At 33.0% G+C, this 13,320-nt stretch overlaps 1 pseudogene; it reads left to right on the top strand.

The window, feature by feature from the left end:
• The window catches only part of LOC129499362 (kinesin-like protein KIF2A), a 49,588-nt pseudogene that overhangs the window by 22,699 nt on the left and 13,569 nt on the right, over positions 1-13,320 (top strand).

Below are 13,320 nucleotides of genomic sequence, written 5' to 3'. Positions count from 1 at the left end.
ACAAAGTTCTGTCCAGCTCCCTTTTCAAGTTTGAGACACTTCTTTTTCCTCTAAAATTCTATAAATTTTCTGGCAGTATTTGTACTCTTGGTGGAGTACCAGCCTTCCGGAGTAGAATGAAACTAGGAAACATAGGAAGTATGGAGTCCTTTGGTTGGTGCAGTCCTATATGCCAGATAGATTTCATATGTCATGGCTTTCATAATGCTAGGACAGTACCTCCCAGCGGTCGTTTAACAACTGTGTGGTTATGATGGAATAAGGTACAGATACTATCTATTTTGAGTTGATTTTTGTGCATGGTTAAGGTAGGGATCAAACTTTATTCTTTTGAATTCGTCGTCCCAAACCCAATTTACTAAAACAAACAAACAAACAAACAAACAAAAACCCCTATTCTTTCTCTTATCAAATTATCTTGGCATCCTTGTCAAAAATCAATTGTTCATAAATATAAAGGTTTATTTCTAGATTCTAAATATAATGCCTATACCATATACAATCTGGAACACTTTGTAGTAAGTTTTAAACTAAAGAATTATGAATATTCCAACTTCATTCCTATTTTTCAAGACTGTTTTAGCAAATTTATGTCCCTTGTATTTCCACGTAAATTTTAGAATGAGCTTCCTAATTTCTGCTAAAGATCTAGATTGGGTTTTGTTAAAGATTGTGTTGAATTCATAGATCAATCTGGAATGTATTGCCATCTTAACAATATTACATCTTCCAATATGTGAACATGAGGTACCTTTCCATATATTTAGATCTTTTTACATTTCTTTCAACAATATTTTGTAGTTTTCACTGTGCAGATTTTATGTTACTCTTTAATTGATTCCTATGTATTTTATTTTTTATGCTGTTGTAACTGAATGATTTGCTTAGTTTTATTTTGGATTATTCATTGCTGTGTATTGAAATACAACTAATTTTTATAGATTGATTTTATATCTTGCAACTACTGGACTTGTTTATTAGAGATACTTTTAGGAACAAAAGTACAATGGAGAGTCAACCTTAGTACATTTACAATGTTTCTTTAGTCTGAAATATTAGGTTGTGAAAGCATGCAGAGTGTGTCTAGATATAGAAATGGACAATTGAATAATTCAAGAAGCCATGCCACATTCTTGCATCCTGAGATCTGGAGGATGAGGAGCCCTCTTCTGCAAGATCCAAGGAAATCCTTGAGGGAGGCCAAGCCCTATACTACTTGTAGAGAGTCTTCCAAGTTCCTTGGGGAGACCATAGCTGCAAGATCACAGACACTTTGGAAGCTAACAAACTCACTGAAATAATTGGGTCAAATCAAGTAAAACTGCAGAGTTGAGATACCGGTATAGAAGAAGATGAACTAAATAATTCCAGAATCAATAAAATTCCACAGCTATAAAAAGTAAGACAAACTAATAAGTTGTCATAAAATTAGTGACTATTGGTCTAAATATACACACATTTGATGATTTAGTGTAAGACAAACTAATTGAAAATATTTTAAAATATATCATATAGAAGGACTTTTAGTTCAACAGAAGGCTCTATAACAAATTTCTTTATAACTTTATCTGTTCTCTACTCTGAATGACTCTGCCATTTATCAGTTCTTTACTAAAGCATCAGACATTTAATGATGTAGTCTCCTATACTTTCCCTCGTTCCTTAGTCTTCAAACTTGTTACAGAAAAAAAAATCTTTTTCAAAAGTTATTATTCAGAAGCCCCAAACTCAAAATACATAAAAACAGATTGAGTTGAAAAGTAACTAAAATTTTATACTTCTGTACATAAAATGCTCTATTAGCAGTGATATAAACGAAAATTGAGAGGCAAGAGATTACATTTAAAGAAGAAACATTTTGTTGTCTTAAAGACATTGTTTCAATCTATTAGAACAAAAATATTCATATATTATTTCTGTAATGTAAATACACTTTGAAAAACCATTATGATACAATGCGATAAGTATTATTAAACGGGCAAAGAGTGTTTGGTGTTATGGAAAAGCAAAAGCACCAGTAGCCACCTCAATCTTAAAGGTTTTCCACAAGCAGCATATGTGCCTGAAGACGAAGAGATTTTTGTTAAGTAGGTCCTTCCTTTGTGGAGGGAAGAGTTGTGCTTTCCCTCAGTAGTCAATGATCACTTCTGCAGATACATCCTGTAAATATCACCATTTTGGAAAAATCTCTATTCTGTTTTTTCCAAGCGATTGCAATTGGAACTGGCTGCCAAATAGAGAGAGTAAGGGCAGCTACAGCCTTCTTAATAACTCCAAGAACCTCACCCAGCTAAGTTCCAATCTCCTCTATTTTCCCTCTATTTGGTGAAATTCTGGAGTTGTTCTGGAGATAATTTCACATATTGAAGAAATTATGATTAACTCTGGAACAGAAAGGATCGGCTACCAAAATATATGGTTTGGTGGCTAAGTGGGTACCTGAACAGAAAAGGGTCTATCAATCATAGTAAGGGATTGGACGCTTGTTGAGAAGAAAGAGTAAGTTTTTGAATGGTTCATATAGGGAAATGGCATCATCATATGTATGTCCTAAAAAGATACTCACAATGTAAAGCCATTTAGTAGATTGTGGCAATGAGAGATTATGGTAAATGATTTGAGTTATATAATTTACTATGGGAACACAAAGGGTGTTTTAAGGAGAGAAATTATAAGTCAGTTGAAGTGAAAAGTATAGATAAGAGTAAAATGAAGAATAAAGAACCAGGAGCAGCCAATTCTCTACAGGGCTCAAGTGTAAGGTAATTTTGTCCTTAGACACACAGTGATAATCTGATCTGGGAGACTATAAATATTAGCTGTCTAGAACTGCACAAACGATTAAAAATAATTAAGTGAAAATAATTATCTCCTTTAAGGCTTTTAAAAGTATGTTTTTATGCAAATTTGGTATTTATCCCAATATCTTACATTCTCCTAAATCTGTTGGAGGTTTAAGAGATTTGTGATTTTTGTTCTAAGAAATGTTTGCTTATGTCAACAAATTGTTATTTCTCAAGAACTACACTAAATTCCAATCAAAAGGCCTGGGGACTAGAACTATCAATATGGTATTTTAAATGATAATTATAGATAGTATCTTCATATGCAGTGAATACGGTTACTGGATTCCATAATTTAAAAGTGTAAACATAATGATAAATTAAAAATTTTCCAAATGAAATGACAAAATAACTTTTTATCATTGAAATATTGAAATATTGAATATTTCAATATTGAAATATTATTTTTTATGATATACTACCTCTTTCTTTTATTATAAATAGAATGAGTGAAATACCCTAAATTAATATTTTATTTTTAATTTAACATTTTAGAAATTATTTAAAATGTATCTCTAAATACCTCTTTGCATGCCACTGGAAAAATCTGTGTACTCTAACAGTTTGCCAACTTAGATATTTTAGAATAACCTTTGGTCACACGATTTAGGCTTTTTGATTTCATAGAAATTACTGTTCAAAGACAATTCTAGCATTTGTTTTTTACAACATTTCTGAATAACTCCTTTTCCTCGACAGCCAGTTATGTATAGATACAATTGTGGGTAGACAGAGAGAGATACAGTTATTGATGTTGATATAAATTGTTACCAGAGTTTAATCATATTCCATTATTACAGTAAATAACTCTATTTCCAAACACCCTATGTATTTTCATAGAAAAAGATCATAATAGAACATTAGGTATGCTTAGAGAATTGTCAATAGAGCTTGGAGGGCATGAGACAGGGGAATATATTCTTTTTGATTAGGAGGCTATGGAAATTACACAAAACCAGTTCTAATGAGTTCCTCTTTCTGCAGTACCAAATTGAGTAATTCACTCACATAGGAGCTTGGGAGTTCATACAAATTTTGTGTTGCCTACCACTGCCACAGGAAATTAGTGGCTTCTCCTTCACCTAGGACTTTCAATCTTATGTGAGTACCTCTCATTGGTATAATCTAACCCAAAATCCCGCTGACAAGAGATTCTGGGAAGTATATTTCCACGATTTCTCCCTTGTAATAATGTAGAAGAGAATAATACTGATTTGCTGATTCACAGTGACACAAAGATCTAGAGAAATTAAGTATGACTATACAGATACAGAAAAAGTTAAGTGACAAAAGTTTATATATTTGAGAGATATTATGACCAAAAATTGAATGTATTTATTCAACAACAAGGAATCTCTCAATCAACAAATGTATGTTAAACAAATACTAGTTATTATTCTTAGGGCAACTGCCCAAATAATTGGCAATTCAATAATTTTTGATCTTATAAAAGAACAAGATTAGGGAGACAGTCAAAATTATTTTTTTTCTATTTACTGAAAAGGAAAAATGAAACAACATATTCAGATAATAAGGAAAATAATTCTGTTATATATTTTATTTATTTATTTTAAAGATTTATTTATTTATTTATTTATTTATTTATTTATTTATTTATTTAGAGAGACAGTGTGTGCAAGTGGGGGTAGGAGAAGAGGGTGGGGAAGGGAGAGAATCTCAAGCAGATTCCCTGCTGAGCACAGAGTGGGGCTTGATCTCTCCACCCTGAGATCATAACCTGGAGTGAAATCAAGAGTCAGATGCTTGCAGTGCCTGAGTGGCTCAGTGGTTGCGCATCTGCCTACAGCTCAGGGCATGATTCCGGGGTCCTGGGATTGAGTCCCACATCAGGCTCCTTGTGTGGAGCCTGCTTCTCCCTCTTCCTGTGTCTCTGCCTCTCTCTCTCTCTCTGTCATGAATAAATAAATAAAATCTTAAAAAAAAAGAGTCAGATGCTTAATTCACTGTGCCCAATCAGGCACCCCTCATGTTATATATTTATTTTATTTTATTTTATTTTATTTTATTTTATTTTATTTTATTTTATTTTTTATTTAAATTCAATTAGCCAACATATAGAACATTATTAGTTCCAGATGTAGAGTTCAATAATTTATCATTTGCATATAAAACCCAGTGCTCAACACATCACATGATGCCCATCACCCAGGTGCCAAATCCCCCTACCCACCTCCCTTCCAGCAGACCTCAGTTCCTTTCCCATAGTTAATTGGTAATGATGTTTATTGTTTTCCATTATTTTCTTTCTAAACTATCTTTTTATGATAATATTCCATGTTCTTAATTCCAAAATAGTTTTATTGCCATTTAATTAAATTGAAGTCATATTTACTTCTGTCCTTTTAAAGCAGGATTATATTTCATTGAGTTGAATTATAAGAGTTATTCTATTTCTGCTATTGTTCAACATTTAGGCTCTTTTAACACTTTTGCCAAATAATAGATTTAGGCATATAACATTTTTATTGTTTGGACTGATTGTTTTAAAAGCTCCTAAGATGGAAAACACAAATATTTTCATGGCATTTGATAAACATGACATTATTTTAATTTATATTCACCCTATTACTAAGATATGTTACCTGACTCATTGACATTAGGTAATTTAAGTTTATCTTTATCTTGTAATTAATATAACAAATGATATTCTGCTTTTTATTATGTACATTATTCACACCTTCATATGTATTCATGGTTCCTGCCTGATCACAGAGTTCTTGTAGTTAGGATATTTGCCCTGCTCATTTTCTACCATACACAGTGACTAAATCACAAACGCTCAGTAAACACATATTAATCCATTTTAATTATGAGATCATAAAATATGAGAAGCTAAAACTAAAAGATTATTTGGATGAAGAAATATGTCCAGGAACTCTTTCTTGCTTATCATGTATTTCCACATTATTCCTTTTTTTAAAAAAGATTTTATTCATTTATTTATTTATTTATTTATTTATTTATTTATTTATTTACTCATTATTTATGAGAGAAAGAGAGAGAGAGAATCAAGGGAGGAGCAGAAGGAGAGGGAGACCAGCAGACTCCATGCTAAGTGTGGAGCCTGATATGGGGCTTGATGTCATGACACTGAGGTCACGACTTGAGCTGAAATCAAAAGCTGTATGCTTAGCTAACTCCCAGGTACTCCTCAACATTATTTTTTTATGTATTCTAGTAGATTTTTAATGGCTTTTTTCTTATATATTTACTTTCATTTTGTTGTATATGAATAAAAAAAATGACCTGTAAACCATATCTTGTAATACTTAAATCTAGTAAGATAAATAAGCATTTTAGAAAAGTTAAAAAAAGAATATTGCTTTAAATAGTTTACATTTGGGTGTCATAAATTAAAATACAGAAAGTTTGTATGTAGCTTCCCATAGTGAGATTGAGGTGATTCTAAGAAAACTCTTCTTGTGTGCCATCTCCAAAACTTTAAGAATCTTGTTCAGTTTAATAACGGAAGGAAGGAAGGAAGGAAGGAAGGAAGGAAGGAAGGAAGGAAGGAAGATAAAGTAGGAAAGAAAGCAAGAAAACAAAAGAAGGAAAGAAGAAAGAAAGAGAAAAAGGAAGAAAGAGAGAAAGAAGAAAAAAGAAAAAGAAAAGAAAAAGAAGAAAGAAAGAGAAAAAGAAAATTTACTTTGAGTTATCTGAAGGAAAGAAGAAAGAGAAAAAGGAAGAAAGAGAGAAAGAAAGAAAGAGAGAAAGAAAGAAGAAAGAAAAAGAAAATTTACTTTGAGTTATCTATGAGTATTAAAGGCTCTTCCATTTACATATGAAGGCTAGGTATAAAATATAACTATTTTCACCTTGAAAGTTAATCTTTATGCTTATGTTTTCTTCTACTACTGAAACATACTACATTCCAAACCTACTTCTCTGATAACCTTATAAACTAAGCTTTTACCACAGAGAACAAAGAGACTTTTTTTAGAGATAGAGACAGCAAGAGTAGGGGGGGGTGCAGAGGGAGAGAATCTTCAAGCCGACTCCCTGCTGACATAGGGTAGTTGGGTAGGCAGAGGAAGCAGCTTGATATCGCAGGACCCATGAGAGCATGACCTGAGCCAAAACCAAGCGTCAGATACTTAAATGACTCAGCCACCCAGGCATCCTGATTTTAATTTTTATAGTTAAGAAAAAGTATTGGGGCACATGAGTGGCTTAGTTGGTTAGGCATAGGACTCTTGGTTTTGGCTCAGGTCATGATCTGGAGGTGGTGAGACTGAGGCTCCCATCAGGCTCCATGTTACTTTTTAGAGCCTAAAGTTTTAGGCTCATTGTTTAAATGTTTTGATAATCCTAACATATCTATTTTAATAGCCAAACTGTCCTTGAATTCCATGTGCACACAAAGCCTGTAATTTGTCATTCTGTTCCATTCCTTCTTACAGATAAAGAGAAGTTTAACAGTAAGGCTATCATTTTCTGTGACTACATGGTTTTAAATGGTGTCAGCCTCTCAGAGCCATATAGCAGACCTTGAAGGCCCTTCTGTTTCTTTAAGGAAATCTCAAATGATTTCTGGGGAAATCATTGAAATTCAAGTGAGGAGTTGTTGAGCCATTTTCTGGGGAAATCATTGAAATTCAAGTGAGGAGTTGTTGAGCCATTTTAAAAATGCTTAGATGAAGTCTAGAAATTAGAGCGGACAAAATTGAAAACCCAGAGATCCCAGCAGGTGGTTCCTAAGTCTGAAGTAGCAGAGGAAAAGACTAGAAGAGCATAATAATGGTTAGACACAAAAAGACTATAGAAAAAGTGAAATATTATGGATGACAGGTTATTTCAGGAACAAAGTCTGTGATTATACTGTTTACTGTAATGTCATTCTTTCGTGTAGTTTGACTGCCATCACTAATCTGCATTATTTTCAGAAATGGACAAAGTACTATTTTCCTTAAATATATAAAAAGGAAAACTGTATTTTATTTTATTTTTCATGGGGAGTGGGGTAAGGACAGAGGGAGAAGGAGAGAGAGAATCTTAAGCAGGCACCATGCCCAGTGTGAAGCTAGATCTTGCAACCTTGAGATCATGACCTAGGCTGAAATCAAGAGTCAGTCCCTTAATCAACTGAGCCACCCAGGTGCCCTAAAAAAGATAAACAATATTTTAAATATCAACCTTATATAACATCTTAAAATTAAATATGTTCATCTAAATTCAACCAGAAGATACTCACAAATTGCATAGTATATATTTCTTCTTGCTTATTTTCTGGAATATTCCATTGGGAATTTATTGACTCCCCCCACCCCCGATCTCATCCAATTACCCTTATCCAAAAAGCAACTACTTCACTTTTAGAACTTATTTTGTCTGCTGTGAACTTCCTTTTACTAAAATATTATATTCTACCAGTTTTCCTGGGAAAATGCAAAGTTTAATTAGGTGAAAAAAGAATATTTTGGCAACCAGTTTATGTAAATCTGAGCAGTTATCATGAGAGAATAAGGGATGGAAGAAGAAAGAAGAATATAAGATTTATAAAAAGAGCCAAATTGCTCTTGCTATTAATTTTCAAAGGTTATCATGTTGATTTTCCTGGAGAGTAAATCAAAGAAAAAGTAAGAAATATCACATCCTAGCATTTTCAAATTCAGTATTTACTAGGTGATTTTCTATTTTATTTAAATATTGTAATATAACCTCACATTTCTAACACAGGTAAAAAATCATAAACATATTTAAAAATAGACATTTATGGTCTGAGTATTCACACATTTCAATATAGCACTACCCAGGGTGGCAAAGGTTAAAAGAGAAACTTTTAAATATTTTCATATATTTTAGAATACATTTCTGCTTTTTGTTTCCCTTGATAGAATAAATATTGGAATAGTATCAATAAAATTCTATAGTCAAATTATTATTTATTATAATTTCATACTTTAACTGGAGCAAAAGCTATCCAATACCTGTATGTTACATGTGTCATTGCAAAAAAAAATTCTCAAGATAAACTTATTAGAATTAACCTAAGAATTGGATCCTTATTGAGTGGAGACTAATAGTATTCTGGTTAGCAGATCATCAATTCAACAGATTCTTGAAAAATGAATTTGTTAAAGTCAAAAGTTAAATAAAAACAATTCCTTTTATAGATAACCAAGAATTATCTAAGTCATTAAATGTCAGACAAATCTAATATTGAGGAAGTTTAGATGGAATCATATTTTAATCCTGAAATAATTTAAAACTCCTTTCAAAAGGCCAACATTTCTATGTTGTCAGAAGATTATCCAAGAGACAATTCTCCAAGGGCCTCTCACCTTCTGCACATCTCCCAAAGAAAAGGAGTAAGAGCTTCTGTCCTACATTATTTTCTCATAGATATTTGTACAGCAAGCCATACTGGAAGATAGAGATAGTGCCACCTCTGGAGCAAAATTCAGAATTGCTTGCTCTCCAAGATAGTAAAGATAATGTCTTTCCTCTGAGGCAAAGATTGAGCAGATTTACTAGTGGCTCCCTAAAATATTGGGGTTTCCTAAGTTCAAGTCCCCTTGGCCAAAATGCAAACCCACTATATGTGCAGCACCTCCACCTGAGCCTTCCTTTTCATCACCGTCATGGGATACGAGGGACAAAGAGAACCAGCATTCACATAATGCTCAAGTCACTTGCTGTGCCATGAGTACCATGTGTACAGAGTCCTTTATTTCTGACCCAGAAAACTTGTGACCTCTGCTAATATCCATGGAACTCTGGCAGGCCAACTTGTAGCATGCAAGCTGGGTGAACTTTCAGGCCCTTTACAATTATTGACAGTGGGTAAAATCCAATTCTGCAATTGTGGATATGGGCTTCTGACTTTAAGAAATTACATTTTGAGGGATGTCTGGGTAGCTCAGTGGTTGAGCATCTGCTTTAGGCTCAGGGCTTGATCCCTGAGTTCTAGGATCGAGTCCCACATCGGGCTCCCTGCATGGAGCCTGCTTCTCCCTCTGCCTATGGCTCTGCCTCTCTCTTTCTGTGTCTCTCATGGATAAATAAATAAAATCTTAAAGAAAAAGAAATTATATTTTGAGATCTTGTCCATGATAGTTATTTACCTGTTTCCTACACACGCATACACATACACACACACAGACACACACACATCTATATTCAGTATAAGAATTTGATAGCAATTTGATAGCATATAGTCTGATATGCAATTGTTCCCAGTGATCTGTCCTTTCACAGACCTACCTGATGCCTGTAGCTTCATCTAGTGCCTTGCACATAGCAGGTGCTCAATTTGCAAATGAATAAATTCACCTACTATATCACCTTGCTTTTAATTTCTCAGAATGTTTCTATTACCTCACTGATTCTATGACATTTATGTTTCTATAAACATGTGTGTTTCTATAAAAATACATCTATATGCATTTCAGTGAGTTTCTAGGAATCATTTTAACCTATATTAAATTTCTGTTCATATTGTAGAAAGTTTTTGATTAGTATAGATATTTCTGTTTATTTAGAGCATTTTGAGTCTAGTCCTATACCACCATAGATATGTGTATTAACAATTTTTTTCTGCTCTTCTTTTCAGTAAGAATGAAAACCACTTTTGAATATCTTACGAAAAGCTGATGTAAATCTGTTAGTCTGGGCTTCACCATGCCAAAGCCTATTGAACTGATACTGACTTATGTAGCAACAAATGTTAGAAATGAATCCTTTTGTGTTAGCATGTTTTCACAACTATTTCAGAATTATTTAAGTGCTAGGGAGTATTTTGAATACTATCATGGTACCAACAAGCTGTCTTTAAATCTGATTAGGGATGCTTTCTGTGATAGAGATAATTCAATGCAGGCAATAATGACTTCTATAAAAAAGTTCCACTATGGCTCAGTTGTTGAGCACTTGCCTTTGGCTCAGTTTGTGATCCCAGGTTCTGGAATAGAGTACCACCATCAGACTCCCCGTAGAGAGCCTGCTTCTCCCTCTGCCTATGTCTCTGCCTCTCTCTCTCTCTCTCTCTCTGTGTGTGTGTCTCTCATGAATAAATAAATAAAATATTTCCAAAAAAATTTCAGCTATGAATTTATAGAACCACATAATTTCCTCATATTCATCTCCTTTATTGTGATGAAATAATTAAAAGAAGAAATTAACTTGTGTTTATGTAACAAAGGATACTTTAGAAAAATATAGTAATTAACTTTAAATTTTTATTCAAATGTAATTGACTTTCCTATTAGTTTCAGGTGTAAAATACGATTTGAATTGTGAAATGTAGAGAATAGTGGCTAATAATGCTGCATTATATATTTGAAAGTTGCTATGAAAGAAATTTTTCATTCTTGATTGATATTAGCCTTTTTCAAAAAGGTGGGTACATTTCAAGCATATATTAAAATGTCTCTCTAGGAGAGACTAAAACGTATGAATTAGTGATGCACATAAATATTGTATCATAAGGTCTATTATTTAAAAACCTAAATTCTCTACTAATAGTTAAATAAGTTTTAAAAATTCAAATACTAATAACAATAAATATTACAATCTTACTTCCAAGTTCCCACTGTTAATGGTGTTATATATGTTATGCTCCAAAAAGAAATCAAGCATTTATATATGCCTCTACTGTAATAATTGCTACAGCCTAAAATAGAAACACTTATTCTTGCAGAGTATTCATGCCTGGCTTACCAAGTGACCCTCAAAACTGCTTACTCAGATCCTGAAAGGATTCTAACATTTTATATGAATATTAAAAATACCAATGTATAATATAAATGATTCCATATTCCCCCCCCTTAATAATATATCTTGGGTGTATTTAATGACTGCATAATAATTCTTTGTATAAATTTATCATAACCTAGTTAACCTGTTATATTGCTAATTTCAGGTTTTGGGGTTCATTTCTTTAAAAAATAATGCCACAGTAATTTCTCTACCTACACTATTATATTTTTCTACCTATACTATTACAAGTGTATATTTATGCATACATTCTTCTCTCTGCCCCTCCAACCTCATGTACCCATGCACATGTGCAAACATTCATTGAACTTTCTATTATGTGATATAATTCTCATTTTTGGTAAAACACAGTCTTCAGTTTTGAAATGTGGGGCTTTAGAATACGAAACATAATAAAACTTCACCTTCCATATCTATGTAAAAATATTTAGCAATTATAAGATAATCTGTCCCATTTTAATTGATTGGTGTGTACTAGTTTGTGTGTGTGTGTGTGTGTGTGTGTACTCTGCACTAAAGTTCACCCTGTTCTAAGTTCACTTTCCTAAATCATTATCTGCTCTTAATAGTATCACTCACATTTCTAATAAAACAGCTTACTGTGCTTTTTCTTTTAATTAGCAAAATTTTGGCGTTGTGATCTCCTGGAAATGTTCTTAATTAAAGTGTAACATGATGCCAAAAGTAAACAAAACTTACTTCTTGTAAAACAGCAAGTAATTTTATTTAATATAGGATAAAATGTAGTTACCTTAAAAATAAGAGGTAAAAAATTTAAATAAGGTCTATCACAGTTAAATTCTTATACTTTGTTTTAAACATGACAAGAAATGTGTGGGAAATATCAGAAAGGGAGACAGAACATAAAGACTCCTAACTCTGGGAAACGAACTAGGGGTGGTGGAAGGGGAGGAGGGCGGGGGGGGGGTGGTGAATGGGTGACGGGCACTGAGGGGGGCACTTGACGGGATGAGCACTGGGTGTTATTCTGTATGTTGGTAAATTGAACACCAATAAAAAATAAATTTATTATTAAAAAATAATAAATAAATAAGTAGAAAATGGCAAAAAAATAAACATGACAACCATCAAATTCCATCTTTAAAAATAACATTTTTAAACCATAACACTTAACTGTTTTTTTTTAAGATTTTATGTATTTGTTCATGAGACACACAGAGAGAGAGAGGCAAAGACACAGGCAGAGGGAGAAGCAGGCTCCATGCAGGGAGCCTGAAGTGGGATCACGCCCTGGACTGAAGGTGGCATTAAACCACTGAGCCACCGGGCTGCCCATTTAACTGTTTAAATAAATGATTATATCTAATTTCTTAAGCTAGTATTAATATAATGAAATAAATATATTCTAAAATGCTTCATATCAAAACACTTCTGAAAATTGGGGTGCTGGAGTGGTTAAGCATATGCCTGAGGCTCAGGTCATGATCCTGGAGTTCTGGGATCAAGCCCCACATCAGGTTCCTTGCTCAGTGGGGAGTATGCTTTTCCCTCTGCTCCTCACCTCACTGTACTCTCTCTCTCAAATAAATAAATAAATCTTTTTAAAAATTACTGAAAATTAAAATATTTCAAATTTGCCAGAGTAGCTCACCATTTCAATAAATCTAATTGTTTTGATTTAAAAACAAAAATAATTTTGCATATGATAGTCATTGAGGACTTACTACATGCTTGCCAATCCACATTATTTCATCTAACAGGACCATTATTTTCAAAATTA

Source organism: Nyctereutes procyonoides, unplaced genomic scaffold (assembly GCF_905146905.1).
Source record: "Nyctereutes procyonoides isolate TBG_1078 unplaced genomic scaffold, NYPRO_anot_genome, whole genome shotgun sequence".
Lineage (NCBI taxonomy): Eukaryota > Metazoa > Chordata > Mammalia > Carnivora > Canidae > Nyctereutes > Nyctereutes procyonoides.
This window is presented reverse-complemented; position numbering and strand designations above follow the sequence as displayed.